The sequence below is a fragment of the Amblyomma americanum genome, chromosome 2, assembly GCF_052857255.1.
Source record: "Amblyomma americanum isolate KBUSLIRL-KWMA chromosome 2, ASM5285725v1, whole genome shotgun sequence".
Taxonomy (NCBI): domain Eukaryota; kingdom Metazoa; phylum Arthropoda; class Arachnida; order Ixodida; family Ixodidae; genus Amblyomma; species Amblyomma americanum.
The window spans coordinates 36,035,780-36,049,788 of NC_135498.1; the positions used below are offsets into that span (position 1 = coordinate 36,035,780).

The window sequence follows — 14,009 nt, forward strand, 5'->3', positions numbered from 1 at the left end:
GCGTGATGAGCGTCAATGACTTTTGGAACCGATGTACGTAACCTTGTAACAGGAAGGCTGGCAAGATGGTCAGGGAGTCTGAGTGAAGTGTCGAATATTTTCCTTTAATGTGTCAACCGCTATGTAGGTAGGGATGGGATGTTCTCACCCGTTTAAAATGGTTACGACTGTGGAGGTGCATTGAGGGGATCCTATGCACGTCCGGAAAGCTTGCGTCAAAACACTTCGGGATACTGGGATGTTTGTTTTTATAATGTTTCTAAATTGCGGTAGACTGTAAGGCAAGAACCCCATGAATAATGTCATGTCAGGAGCCCACAAAAAGATAGCCCACAGCTGAAGCATCTACCGCTCTGATGCGCCCCACGACTTTTATGATGAAAATAGATGGCACCTTCCAGAAGGAAGGCGAAGGAGTTGCAATGCGAATTAATTGTCCGCGCATGTCTCAACCGACTTAACTTAATGAAGTAATTCATTTTACGTAAACAAAGTCTCCGCAATTTTTTTTGTCGGGATTCGTACCCACGACCCTTGGGTCGCCAGGCACGCAACCGACTAGGCCACTTCGGTAGACACGCTACCACTAAGCCACGCAGGCACGCTTTGAGGGACGCCCTACTGGAGGATTCCGGATTATTTCAAACACCTGGGGTTCTTTGACATGCGCTGACATCCCACAGCACACGGGCTGGCTTAATTTGAAGCTTTGTAGCGTAGTAATTAGTGGAGTGAACTAGAGACGCGTTATGAGCGTAAACTGCAGTGGGGAAGAGTTCATAGACAAGGATATGGAAACTTCTTTGTGATAATTCCAATAAATATGAACAAAGAACAGTGACTGCGTTGAGAGAAACCGCTTAAATGAGCCGTAAACGCTGTCGCATCTTACCCTTAAAGGCAATCTTTAAGTGTGAAGGAGAATATGTGAACAATCGACGTCAGTCTCTTTAAAGGTCCCGTTCGACGGAGCATCTGGCGCCGGCGACGTCGTGACCAGAAAATTCCGACTGGTCGGGATGGTAGTGAAGTATAAAAACAGTTTCGCTGAAAAGAAAAAAAGCGGACAAGCGGAATAAAACCGTTGTCATCTTGGTGAGGATCCGGGCACGCTACTTCCACACCACTGAGGAAGGTTCGTTGAGTGGGATGAATGAAGGCCTCGTGCGAGAACCTCACACCGCACTGTTCGAGAATTACAGTATAGGAACACTTAGATAAGTAGATTCACTAATTAACGCCATCATTTAACATGAACGATGATGTGTAACGAAGCACCGAAGGTGAACTGAAGTTTCCTTCAAGATTTTCTATGCCCCAGATATGCAGGAGCCTGCAGGTCAGATTTCGGCCGATGATAACCCCAAAAAAGCGATGGCTTCTTTCGCAGAAATTTACTGCTGTCGGTCGCTAGAAATTGACTCTTGACTTGTTTTATTCCATTTCTTTCTCGCATAGAAGGCGTGCTCCCGAAAACACTAAACGCCGGAACTTTATAATGTGTGATATTGTTACGGTACACTGTCACGAAGCGAAGAGGACGTTGTTCAGTCGCTGGGCAGACGACGACGACGAGAACGCTGCAGCAGCCAGTGCTAGTGCTGGTTTCTGGTGTGTATTCTATGTATGGCCTATCGTTCCTGCTGCTGAACTAACCCCGTAATAATATGTCCCTACTTTATCCGAGCACCTTCCACACAAGGAGTAAAAATACACTTTATTTATTGGGAAACACGATCGTATAGCCAGCACGTGGCTATTCCACAGTGGACGTATCCACTGTCGGTTGAATCCGCATGAATACGGTATACGGAGGGCTAACGGTGCTGCAGCCGACTGAGGGGGAGAGAGCGCCGCCTCGCGACCAGCCGCAGTGTTGGCACAGCGAAGATAAAGTGCAGGGCCCGTGGTAGAGCAAAGCCAAGGGCATCAATCTCCCCGCTTCGGGAAGAAAGCTCGCGCTGATCCCCGGCAACCAATCGTAAAGAAACTGTCCGAGCCGGTGTCTCGTATACGACCCCGACGGGCAGTAAAAGTTTCCTTCCTTTACAGCTTCTGAACGGAGGACGCTTCCTAAAGGCCAGGTTCGCCGAAAGCGACCTTCGTCCCAGCCGTTAGCCGCCGCACAATGGACGCTGCGGAGCACTGAGTAGGAGACAAGTTTCGGGAGCTCTGAGGCTGAAAACAAGCAACCGCAATATCACATGTTTCACTGCCGGTGCTAATGAGTTCGGAGTCTCCACTGGAACTTAAACAAGAGGTCTAGGAGCTAGAAAAATTATCAACAGAAAAAATGGTGAAATTGAAGAAAGAAATTTGCGAATATTTTCAATTTCCGCGAGTAACCGATTGTTAGCATAACGGATAGCTGTTCCGATTAACCGTAAAAAATGCTTCACAAGCCTATAGAGTCACAGCCAAATTCGGGTCAAGGTTACCAAGAACCAACTCAGGCAACCCACAGCTTGTAGAGCCCGTCGTGACAGGTTGCGGAGCTACAACTTCTACTAGTAAACGCTTGTATGAATTCTGAAATGCGGACTGGGTGCAAGTTTTCGTTTCAATTGCGAAAATGAACAACAGAAAAACAGACGGGGACTGCGAAAAAGAGAAGAAATTATAAAGACAGGATTGGAAGCGTGTCTTTAGGGCAAGCGTGCCTTCAAGCATGCTTGAACGTGGACGATGACTTTGGGATGCTGGAAAATTTGACACCAAAGCTCGAAGATCTTTTCACGCTGTGTGTGCGCCCTCACGTCTACTTGAGAATCGGCGAGGAATAATAGCGAAAAAGGAACAGAACCTGCCTTTCTTCTTGTTTGCGCTTTATTTCTGTCCACGTCAGTCTTTGTGCAGTTTCTTTTATTGCGGGCTAACCTAGTTAACCCTACCTCTTCTTCCTTTTCTTCTCTGTCTTTGCCTAAGTACTCGATATGAACAAATTGGCCCAGACAGGTTTTTTGGGGAAAGGAAATGGTGCAGTATCTGTCTCGTATATTGTTGGACACCTGAACCGCGCCGTAAGAAAAGGAACAAGGGAGGGAGTGAAAGAGGAAAGGAAGAAGGAGGTGCCGTAGTGGAGGGCTCCGGAATAATTTCAACCACCTGGGGATCTTTAACGTGCACTGACATCGCACAGCACACGGGCGCCTTAGCGTTTTTCCTCCATAAAAACGCAGCCGCCGCGGTCGGTTACCACGTTCAAACTACGTATCGAACCCAGTTGTTAGTCTGTTATCAACAAAACATCGCAACAAGACCTAAGAAGCAGCTGTCCATGTAGCAGAGCCCAACTTGCAAAATGGGATTTGCAACAATGTTTACAACACGAGTACAAAGCCTTCAAGACGGTGAGATTTTAGTTTTCACATAGAGCATTACTGGTCGCTCAAGCCTTTTGAGGCGAAAGGTTGCATAGGAATTTCGCCGCTAAATTCTTACCGCGATAAACAGGGCTGTCTTTGGCGACTTAACGCGTTTCATAATCTTGTTGAACGCGTTTAAAGGGGTAGTCTTAAGAATACCACGGCTTAAGGCCTAAGGTGCTTATGGAAATTACTAGGTTATATGAGTGCAAGCATTTTGCAAATGAGTATTATCGAATGCGCATCTCATTAAGAAAACTGGTTTTATGTACAGGATGCAAGGGAGTCTGGTGCGCTTGCAAACAGGCCACGGTGGAACACGGCAACGAGAAGGGAGTTTCATAGGGCCAGCCAGCTTATTTTACTCCTTTGTTGGGTGTAATCAGCCGCCCTCCTGCGGTGCATCAATTGTGATAATGAAACCCTAAGCTGTTCCTAACTGCTTATGCGTAACGTACATTAATGTGTTTACTTATACTTATTTCAGAAAACACTGAAGATAAATTCACGCCGTTGAAAATTTTCCTTCCTCATCACAGCACGGAAGCTTGCCGCAACTTTAGACGCATCCTGTATGTGTTTCTAAAAAAAGTCACATCTTAAATGGTGTGTTCTGTTTGTTAATCACGCCTGCCTGTTTGGAATATATCTGGCATCGGAAGCCGCTGTCTGGCAAGAAATCACAGGTGCGGCCCGTTCCAACACGAGTCAAGCTTTTTTTTCGAGACGAGATCGTAAGCGTTCCTGCTCACACCTCACAGGCCACAGCGATTTCACGTAAGGGAAACCGCGTTACGTATAGCAGCTTCTCATGTGGGCGTGTTAATAATAATAATTGATTTTTTGGGGAAAGGTAATGGCGCAGTATCTGTCTCATATATCGTTGGACACGTGTTCGGAAATTCACATAGTTGCGGATGTCACTGCACAGCATCACCTTCTTCGAAAATGTGTTCTACATGACGCCTCCACTTTTGTACTTATGAGAAATGCGCCTGTTTCTATTTATTTATTTATTTTGTTTGTTTATTTATTTATTTATTCGAAAAAATTACAAGGCTATTCCGTGTTTCACGTCCGCAAAACTTGTCCGCACGCTTACTTCGTTCTGTGTAAAAGTTTGACTGTGTTAAATTGTGCGTGAAGAGATCTTTCTGCGGGAACAATTCGGTTGATGAATTGTAATGAGTTAATTGAATAAACGTGAAAATTACACTTACACGTCAATAGTCACGGAAGTCAACATAGCACATAGACGTCACGCGACGACGTCATGGAACGCGTACTGGCGTCGCGGGAAAAAACCCGCGTTCTAGAAAATTCCATGACGTCACATTCGCTCACTACATGTCTACACATAGAACCAGCGCAATGCGTTCGCATTTCTCCAATGCGGGTGGCCGCAGTGACCTCAAAGTTTTTTTTATTATTCCGTTTAATGCGCTAACCTGCATGCAGGTGCCTCATGGCACACTTCTCGAATAAAAAAAAATATGCGACCAACCACAGTTCTTCGCGGTTCTGTCCTACAGCCACCAAGGTTCCCCAAGTTAATAATAATAATTGGTTTTGGGGGAAAGGAAATGGCGCAGTATAATTGGTTTTTTGGGGAAAGGAAATGGCGCAGTATCTGTCTCATATATCGTTGGACACCTGAACCGCGCCGTAAGGGAAGGGATAAAGGAGGGAGTGAAAGAAGAAAGGATAATAGGTTCCGTAGTGGAGGGCTCCGGAATAATTTCGACCACCTGGGGATCTTTAACGTGCACTGACATCGCACAGCACACGGGCGCCTTAGCGTTTTTCCTCCATAAAAACGCAGCCGCCGCGGTCCGGATCAGTAGTCGAGCGCCCTAACCACTGAGCCACCGCGGCGGGGCAGTATCTGTCTCATATATCGTTGGACACCTGAACCACGCCGTATGGGAAGGGATAAGGGAGGGAGTGAAAGAAGAAAGGAAGAGAGAGGTGCCGTAGTGGAGGGCTCCGGAATAATTTCGACCACCTGGGGATTTTTAACGTGCACTGACATCGCACAGCACACGGGGGCCTTAGCGTTTTTCCTCCATAAAAACGCAGCCGCCGCGGTAGTGTTCGAACACTACCGCGGCGGCTGCGTTTCAGGTTCCCTATTTCAGGTACCCCAATTTCTTGTCCGCGCCTGTAGCGTTTCCCCTGTACTGCGATAGATGATGGTATAAATTTAAATACCAATTTCATCTTACTCATTTATTTCGCCGTACTAATCATTGCTGACGCAAGAAGTGGAAACACCGTCATTCTCCGGTTCTTAGGTTACGACCGTAGAATGTGCTGTTTTTATATACTATAGGTTTAACCCTATATATCCGGATGGAGTCATTGCAGTATGATGTGGCTTGCAAATGGTGTGTTTTGTTTGCACCGAGCAACTGATCCTTCGCCCGAAATCGACAACGCCTACATGAGGAGACGCTATGATTTGCTGCTCGTAATTGCGCCCTTTCCCCTTGGCTTCTTTGATATGTTTTTTTTCTTCTCGTAGCTGCCTACCAATGTAGAAATGTAATAAGAAGCGACGACGGTGATGGAAGAGGTACAGGGAGAGCTATAAATGATCCGGGAAAATAATCGGCCAGAGGTCACTGCTTGCGAGATGATTGCTTCGTGTGACCTGTCGAGCTCAGATGCCGCAGCGCGCGCGGGCAACTTTGTTGCTCCTAACTCTCCCACGAGTTTGTCGTGATTACCGCACAAGACCCGGAGCGATAACAACGAGCTACGCAGACAAAAGAAAAGAAAAGAAAAAAATACCGCTCACCCACTTCGCGATTCCCGCACGCCATTATAGCTTAGTCGTCATTCGTCATACTCGATCAACGTGACGAAAGAACGCCAACGACTCAGCTGTCGACGAGTACTTCGATCCTCCATTGACGCACTAATCCGCGTTCAGTCTCAAGGATCAGATGATTGTTCCTTTCGTCGTCGGGGAAATCGGCCCCGACCGAGAATACAAATAACGAGCTCGGGTTTATCTGGCGTTGGTCAGTCGACGAAGGGAGAGGATATCGCTTTATTGCCAGCACAGTATTAAGCGCTGAGTAGATGGGCGGAACAGGGCTGGTTTGATAATACATTACGATTCTAGACGCGTCAAAATGCTGTCACGAGAGATACGCCGACGCCGCAAACAACTAAGGCCTAGGTTTGTAGAGTGGACCTGCTAGGCGCACTTGTAGGTACGCTTACATGGTGTTGAACCCGACCATGAAGAAGAACGGGATGACTGATACTTACATGGCCTTATCTCAGGCCGGTCCGCAAAGCATGCAGCAGTGCTCCGAAAAATCCCCCTGTGACGTCAACAGTATAACCGCCATTCAGGTGCCTACTGACCTTCTAGCGGGGAATTGAACCTAACGGAGAAGTTCGGAGCACTTCCTACCTTCCGAGTACCCTCCGCACATCTGCGCATCTACCGAAATGCAGCTGGTGTGCAAGGAGCTCAGATGCGAAAACTTAAGTGTGTGTGTGTCTTTCTTTGTATTGGGTTCTGAGGCCCCGGGGGGGCCAACCAAAAATTGCCTCGGCCGACGGTGTTTCACGTCGTCCAGGCGGGCAGTTGGAAAAGTTTTCAACTAGCAATAGTCGCTCCTCAGTCGAGACTTCATGGGATGCGACACTGCCTCTGCGCAAAGCTGACCTTTCACACCCAGTGTGCCAAGACGTCTTTCTCGCCGTGCCTCTGACATGGATAGGTTAAGTGCATATCGTCAACAATCGAAACACTCATACTCCTTGAAATAAAGAGATGAGGTCCGCACGAAACGGTTATTACAGTCCGCTTGCAAAAAATGTTTAGTCAAAATAACGCAGTAGAAGAAAATTTTCATAGTTAAGCTGCAGTACTCTGCAAACAAATCTGTGCACAGTCTACGCACCACACGAATGACGTTTCCAGCTGCTGACGCTCTTCCTTTAATAAAAATTGGTTTTTTGGGGAAAGGAAATGGCGCAGTATGTCTCATATATCGTTGGACACCTGAACCGCGCCGTAAGGGAAGGGATAAGAGAGGGAGTGAAAGAAGAAAGGAAGAATTAGATGCCGTAGTGGAGGGCTTCGGAATAATTTCGACCACCTGGGGATCTTTAACGTGCACTGACATCGCACAGCACACGGGCGCCTTAGCGTTTTTCCTCCATAAAAACGCAGCCGCCGCGGTCGGGTTCGAACCCGGGAACTCCGGATCAGTAGTCGAACTTTGATTTCGCACTCGCGAATCGTGAACCATTTCACAATTTTCTTTCTTTCCTCACTTCTCGGTGGAGGTCCTCAGGAAGAGGAGAAAACTATTATCGCGGCAGCGGTAAGGAGCTCGTGTCGCAGAAAAGCCGGGGTCGGCGGCGTCATTGGCCGTGAGCGAAACAATTGGAGGACGCTTAAGATTCGTTTTCAAGAGTGAGACGCGACAGCGTGTCGCCGCGTTGCCGAAGGGTACACGGAACGCCATCGCCCGTTCGGCGCGACGCGTGGCCCGTTACGGGTGTCCAGCGAGAATTGTGACGGGCGTGATATCCTTTCCTTAAAATAAATTTTCATTTCAATTTCTTCCCTTATGGCCCGGTTCGGGTGTTCACCGCGATATGTGAGACAGGCGTCCTTTCCTTAAATTCTACAACGGGCCACGCGTCGCACCGAACGGGCGTTGGCGTTCCCTGAGCTCTTGGCGGCGCTGCAACAAGCTGTCGCGTCTCACTCTTAAAGACGAAGCTTAAGCGTCCTCCAAATTTTGCACTCTGTGGTTTTGGGGCACTCGACTACTGATCCGGAGTTCCCGGGTTCGAACCCGACTGGACTACTGATCCGGAGTTCCCGGGTTCGAACCCGACCGCGGCGGCTCCGTTTTTATGGAGGAAAAACGCTAAGGCGGCCGTGTGCTGTGCGATGTCAGTGCACGTTAAAGATCCTCAGGTGGTCGAAATTATTCCGGAGCCCTCGACTACGGCACCTATTCTTCCTTTCTTCTTTCACTCCCTCCTTTATCCCTTCCCTTACGGCGCGGTTCAGGTGTCCAACGATATATGAGACAGATACTGCGCCATTTCCTTTCCCCAAAAAACCAATTATTATTTTGGGGCATCTTCAGAGATGTTCTCTCCTTGGTTGCATCCTCAGGAGTGTTCTGTGTCGAGCTCGTCCACTTTTATTCAATGGACGGTTGCTCTCAGTGCAGGGCTCCGCTGGCCACTGCCGCCCGTTGAGATCGCTGTAAGAGACCTTGTTGGTCTCCACAGCGGTCGTTGGACAGCAGAGCCTCCCATTGCTCCGCACTCGTTTTTTTGTATTTTGGGAACCACGTGTATGTTTTGACAGGCCCATGTGATGTGATATAGTGCAGGTTTTTCGTCGCACCAGGGACATTTGTCCGCGTATATCGTAGGGTGCATTCTGTTTAGTATTAGTAGGTTTGGGTAAAAACCTGTCTGTAATTGTCTCCAAGTAGAAAAAAAAGTTAATTTTGAGGAAAGGACTGACACAGTAACTGTCCCACTAATTTAGCAGCAGCTGAAATGTGAGTCAAGGAAGGCGTGAAGGAATGCAAAAAAGAAGGAAGAAAGATACCAGTGGACACTTAAACCACATTGTGAAGGAAGTGTACAAGGAAGGAGGGAAAGAAGCATGCGAGAAAAAGAAAGGCGCCTTCTGGAGCGAAAGCTTCACTATATACGCTCGGTAAAGCCGATTTCACCATGCGTGACCGGTTAAACTTCAAGAGAACCAGAGCTTAAGTATGGCTAATGGCCTTACCATATGTCGTCCACCATGGAATCGCACCACTTGACCTTTTACCTTTGTTCCTTGAGCTTTCAATTCGCTGGTAGAGGGCGGTAGAATAGGCCGCAGCGTTCATTGGGCGACCAACCTCTCGCCAACAATCATTAATTTAACTGCCACCTGCCAGGGTGTGCGCGCTGCCTATCCAGTTTGCGGAACGCACTCAACGTTACAGACGCCAAGTCGCTTTCATTTTCTAACCAGGCTCAGTAGTAGTTAAAGCGCAACTATTTTGTTGTTCTTTAATTTACTCCTTTCGCTAAACATGCACTCTCGATCCCGGCCGCGGCGGTCGAATTTCGATGGAGGCGAAATTCTAGAGGCCCGTGTACTGTGCGACGTCAGTGCAAGTTAAAGAACCCCAGGTGGTCGAAATTTCCGGAGCCCTTCACTACGGCGTCCCTCATAGCCTGAGTCGCTTTGGGACGTTACAGACCCATAAATCAAATCAAATCAAGACATGCACGCGTCCATGCGGCTACAATGAAAGTTATACTCGAGCATGGCCTCCAAGATATTTCCGTGATCTCGGTGGCCATGTTTCGAGTATTAAAAATAATAATAATAATTGGTTTTTGGGGAAAGGAAATGGCGCAGTATCCGTCTCATATATCGCTGGACACCTGAACCGCGCCGTAAGGGAAGGGATAAAGGAGGGAGTGAAAGAAGAAAGGAAGAAAGAGGAACCGTAGTGGAGGGCTCCGGAATAATTTCGACCACCTGGGGATCTTTAACGTGCACTGACATCGCACAGCACACGGGCGCCTTGGCGTTTTTCCTCCATAAAAACGCAGCCGCCGTGGTCGGGTTCGAACCCGGGAACTCCGGATAAGTAGCCGAGCGCCCTAACCACTGAGGCACCGCGGCGGGTAGTATTTAAAAATTGAAAATTGGTTTTGAAGAAAGGAACTGATGCAGTAACTGTGTCACATATATCTCGGTGGACACCTGAACCGCGCCATAAGGGGAGGGATAAAGGAGGGAGTGAAAGAAGAAAGAGGTGCCGTAGTGGAGGGGTTCGGAATAATTTCGACCACCTGGGGATCTTTAACGTGCACTGACATCGCACAGCACTCGGGCGCATTTTTGCGTTTCGCCTCCATCCATACGCGGCAGCCGCGGTCAGTTTCGAACCCGGGCACATCGGCTCAGTAGCCGGACGCCGTAACCACTTAGCCATCGCGGCACGGCTGTTCTCCACTTTACTCTTTTCGTAAAACGTGCACGCGTGTATGCGAATGCAAAGTTATCATCCTTCTCCACATTCTGAAGCTCCAACGTAGTGAACGTGCGGCAGCGCTGAGGTTGGCAGACCGCTGATACCCATCACAACTGTCCCTGCATGCTCAGCTTCCATCAAGCGGTCGCGTTAATGACATGCGCTATCGTTGCGTCGTCCATGAAATAAAATTCGTTTCGTTCCGTACAGGCCGACAAGCTAACCAAAATTTGCACAGATTCCCAGGCCGCGTACCGCCACTACCTAACGGGCGTGGCGACGCCGGCCACACACCGTATGCTTGCCACAGCCACCTCTCTCGACCGAACGGTTACTCTGTCGTGGATCATGGCATACTCTGTCGTGGCATGCCTCGATCCCCGGTAATGAGCACGTTCATGCGCTGTCCCGAGAACTCTCCTCCCGGACCCCGGACGATCAGGCACCCAACCCTACGCAGGAGGCCCCATCGGTCCTTTATACATATCATCAAATCACCGCATTCTACAAACTCAGCCGCATAACATTACCACCACCCCACAGTACTTTGTCGCCCTTATCCAGCGCCACATGGCGACAACTACAGACGGGCTGCTTTATTTCACCCTACCGTCTCTCGTGCTTTCACCCCACCTTTCCTCCTCATAGTAACACCTGTGGCGTGCCCAGATCCACACTTTTTCACTACCTTTGGGAATATCCTTCCCCACAGGCAGTACCCCCATCCCCAATCCCACTCATTCTTCCTGGGGGGCTGCTTTACGGACCGCTCCACCCGCCGGCCAGAAATGGCTGGTGGATCGGGCCTTATGTGAGGCACAAGCCCGTGGACTCCTGGACCTGTAGGAGACCACCCTGGAAGATTTTTTCTTTCCTTTTTTCTAATTAAAGTTGTTTCCATTAATCCATCCGACAGGCTCATGAGCAGCCAGTACACCGCAGAAGCGAAGTGATCGAGTATGCACAAAAGAAACGTGACACGCGTGTCGTCTTGATGATCCCGTCTGTTTGTTGCCTATAGTGACCGCAGCGTGGTTCTAGAGCGTGAGCTATACCTTCGTCATTCCCAAAAAAAGCTACGCGTGACCGTCTCAAGGTCACGTGACCAAGCGTTTCACACCGGTTCCGATGGATGGCGCTGGCGCTGTTTACGGCGAGTGGACGGTGTGACCCTCTCCGCTGCACATCGCTGCGCGCGCATTGAAAATTGGCTTCGAAAAAAAATGGTAAGGTTTGTGGAAACCTGTTTCGCCCCTCCATTTCGACGCGGCCGACCATCTCCATCGGTATGCGTCAGGACATCACCGGCTGGACGAGGAGGGAAGTCTCCCTGAAGGGGGAAAGAGAACGGCGCCGGGAGCGCCACCTCGTAGGTTACGCGGAATTCTGCGGGACCGGACAGGGTCTTTTCGGGCTCCGGCCAGCGTCACGAGCGGTTGCAGCGGCACGCTCTCGTCACCTTCCGCGGCCGGCGCACGGGGATCCGTTGTGCCTTGCCGCTGGACTTCTGGATCCAGGCAGCAGCGAAGTGCGCGCAGCAAACGCGCGCTCTCGGCACCTTCCCGGCAAATGCTCGGGGATTGGCCCTGCCCCAAGAATGCGGCGCTCACGGGAAAACCCGGCCGCCATTGTTGGCGCATACAAATGTTCGCCGCCGATACTTCCGAAGTCGCGCCCCTGCCCCAGCCGGTAAGTCGGAAGCCCTTCTTACGTAGCCTATTTCCGAGGAATGCCTCGTTGAAGTTTTGTAGCTAGCTGGCCTGCTCTCTGTATTAATTGCAAGTGTAATAAATAGCATATGAGTGTTAACGCTTTGTCGTCCCCTCTCTTTGTTTCCCCCGAGCACGAACCCCTCCACGGTTAGCGAGCGGGGGGAACGCTGCATCCGTGGAGTGGGAGTGCGGGCGGGGCGGAAGGCTGGTCCCCCCGTATTTCCACAGGTTTCATATTTAAACAGAGTAGAGATGCGAAGGCATGTGGGAGGGGCAGCTTTCTGGCCTTACGGGACTGGGATATAGGTTCTCTCGCACATGTAGCGAGGGCTCCTTGTCACCGGGGGTATCTGTGGCTAAATCGTCGTCGTCGCTTGAGATGACGCGGTTGCTGCGACGCGCGTCCTTTCTTTTAATATTTCCTCTCACATCTCTTTTATCTCTCATACTTTCAACACGAGGTAGCGATTGTGGCTCAGCTTCAGCCAGTGGGCAGACCCGTGCACTTTCCATTTCATTCTTCCTGCAGTTGCAACAACAACAGGCATGTGTTTAGCCTGGCTGGCGACGATATTAGACTCAGGTTAACCTGACCTGATTTCTTCGCTCCGAATATGAAAGTTGATGAAGACGACGATGTGCAATGCACAGCGTGAGAGAGTGTTGCACTTTAGCACTACAGGTTACAGGCTGCAGTGATAGCGCAGTGTCCAGCGAAGCTGAACTGTTCGCGCTGGCGCGGGTTCGAAACCCAGTCACGACAATATGTATTTTATTTCTGCACCCTCAAGGTCATGGACGACACAAGATTATGCGTTGAGTTTCACCCCGTGAAGTAGTGCTTTCAAACTAAAAATTTAGTCCTGGAGGTGGCAGAAATTATTCCAGAGTCCTCGGCAGCGGCACTTCTTTCTCTCTTCCGTCTTTCATTCCCTCCTTCATCTTTTATTCCTTCACGGCGCGGCCTGTGAAGCACCCAATTTCCATTTTAAAAATTGGTTTTGAAACTTCTGGTCCGCACAAAAGCACTGCGCCGGCAACGCCGAGGTGCGGTTGATTTCAAAAGCTGTCGATATATACAGAACCGAAAATTAAGATACAGCTGTCGATTGCGCTTCAATGCTTCAACTAGCATAAAAACAAGTCTAAATAACAACCAAAATTTTATTCAATCGCAGAAATCGCTTACAGTAGCTGTGCTGATATAACGTAATACTAAGTATCATAACCCGCCGCGGTGGCTCAGTGGTTAGGGCGCTCGACTACTGATCCGGAGTTCCCGGGTTCGAACCCGACCGCGGCGGCGGCGTTTTTATGGAGGAAAAACGCTAAGGCGCCCATGTGCTGTGCGATGTCAGTGCACGTTAAAGATCCCTAGGTGGACGAAATTATTCCGGAGCCCTCCACTACGGCACCTCTTTCTTCCTTTCTTCTTTCACTCCATCCTTTATCCCTTGCCTTACGGCGCGGTTCAGGTGTCCAACGATATATGAGACAGATACTGCGCCATGTCCTTCTCCCAAAAAGCCAATTATTATTATTATTATTATCGCTGCATCGGGGCAGCGATGTAGACACGCCTTTGCCTTTTGAAAAAGTTACTAATCGAAGTACTGATCATTGCACTCCTACGGTGTGGTGCACTCGGTGACAGGCGCCTACAAAGCCACACTTTTTAAAAAGAAAAAAAACAGAAGAATGTACACATTGTAGTCCGTAGAAAGACCCTTCGGTACTCCGTACCGGTGCGAGAGAACTCCCCATCACAATTTTTGAATAGCCAGCATGATTACTGACAGCCTATCATCTTTTGGAATTATGCCCTCGACGTGGTCGAAGGGGACCGACAGCACACAAGTGTTTTTTTCATTCCACCGAGGTCAATTAGACTTCAG

The 14,009-nt window shown here is 49.3% G+C and overlaps 1 non-coding gene across 1 annotated transcript; it reads right to left on the reverse strand.

The window, feature by feature from the left end:
• Nucleotides 1–6,905: 6,905 nt before the first annotated feature.
• Nucleotides 6,906–7,047, reverse strand: LOC144122253 (U4 spliceosomal RNA). The gene has a single exon (XR_013312864.1). It is a non-coding gene; the product is annotated as a U4 spliceosomal RNA (small nuclear RNA).
• Nucleotides 7,048–14,009: the final 6,962 nt, after the last annotated feature.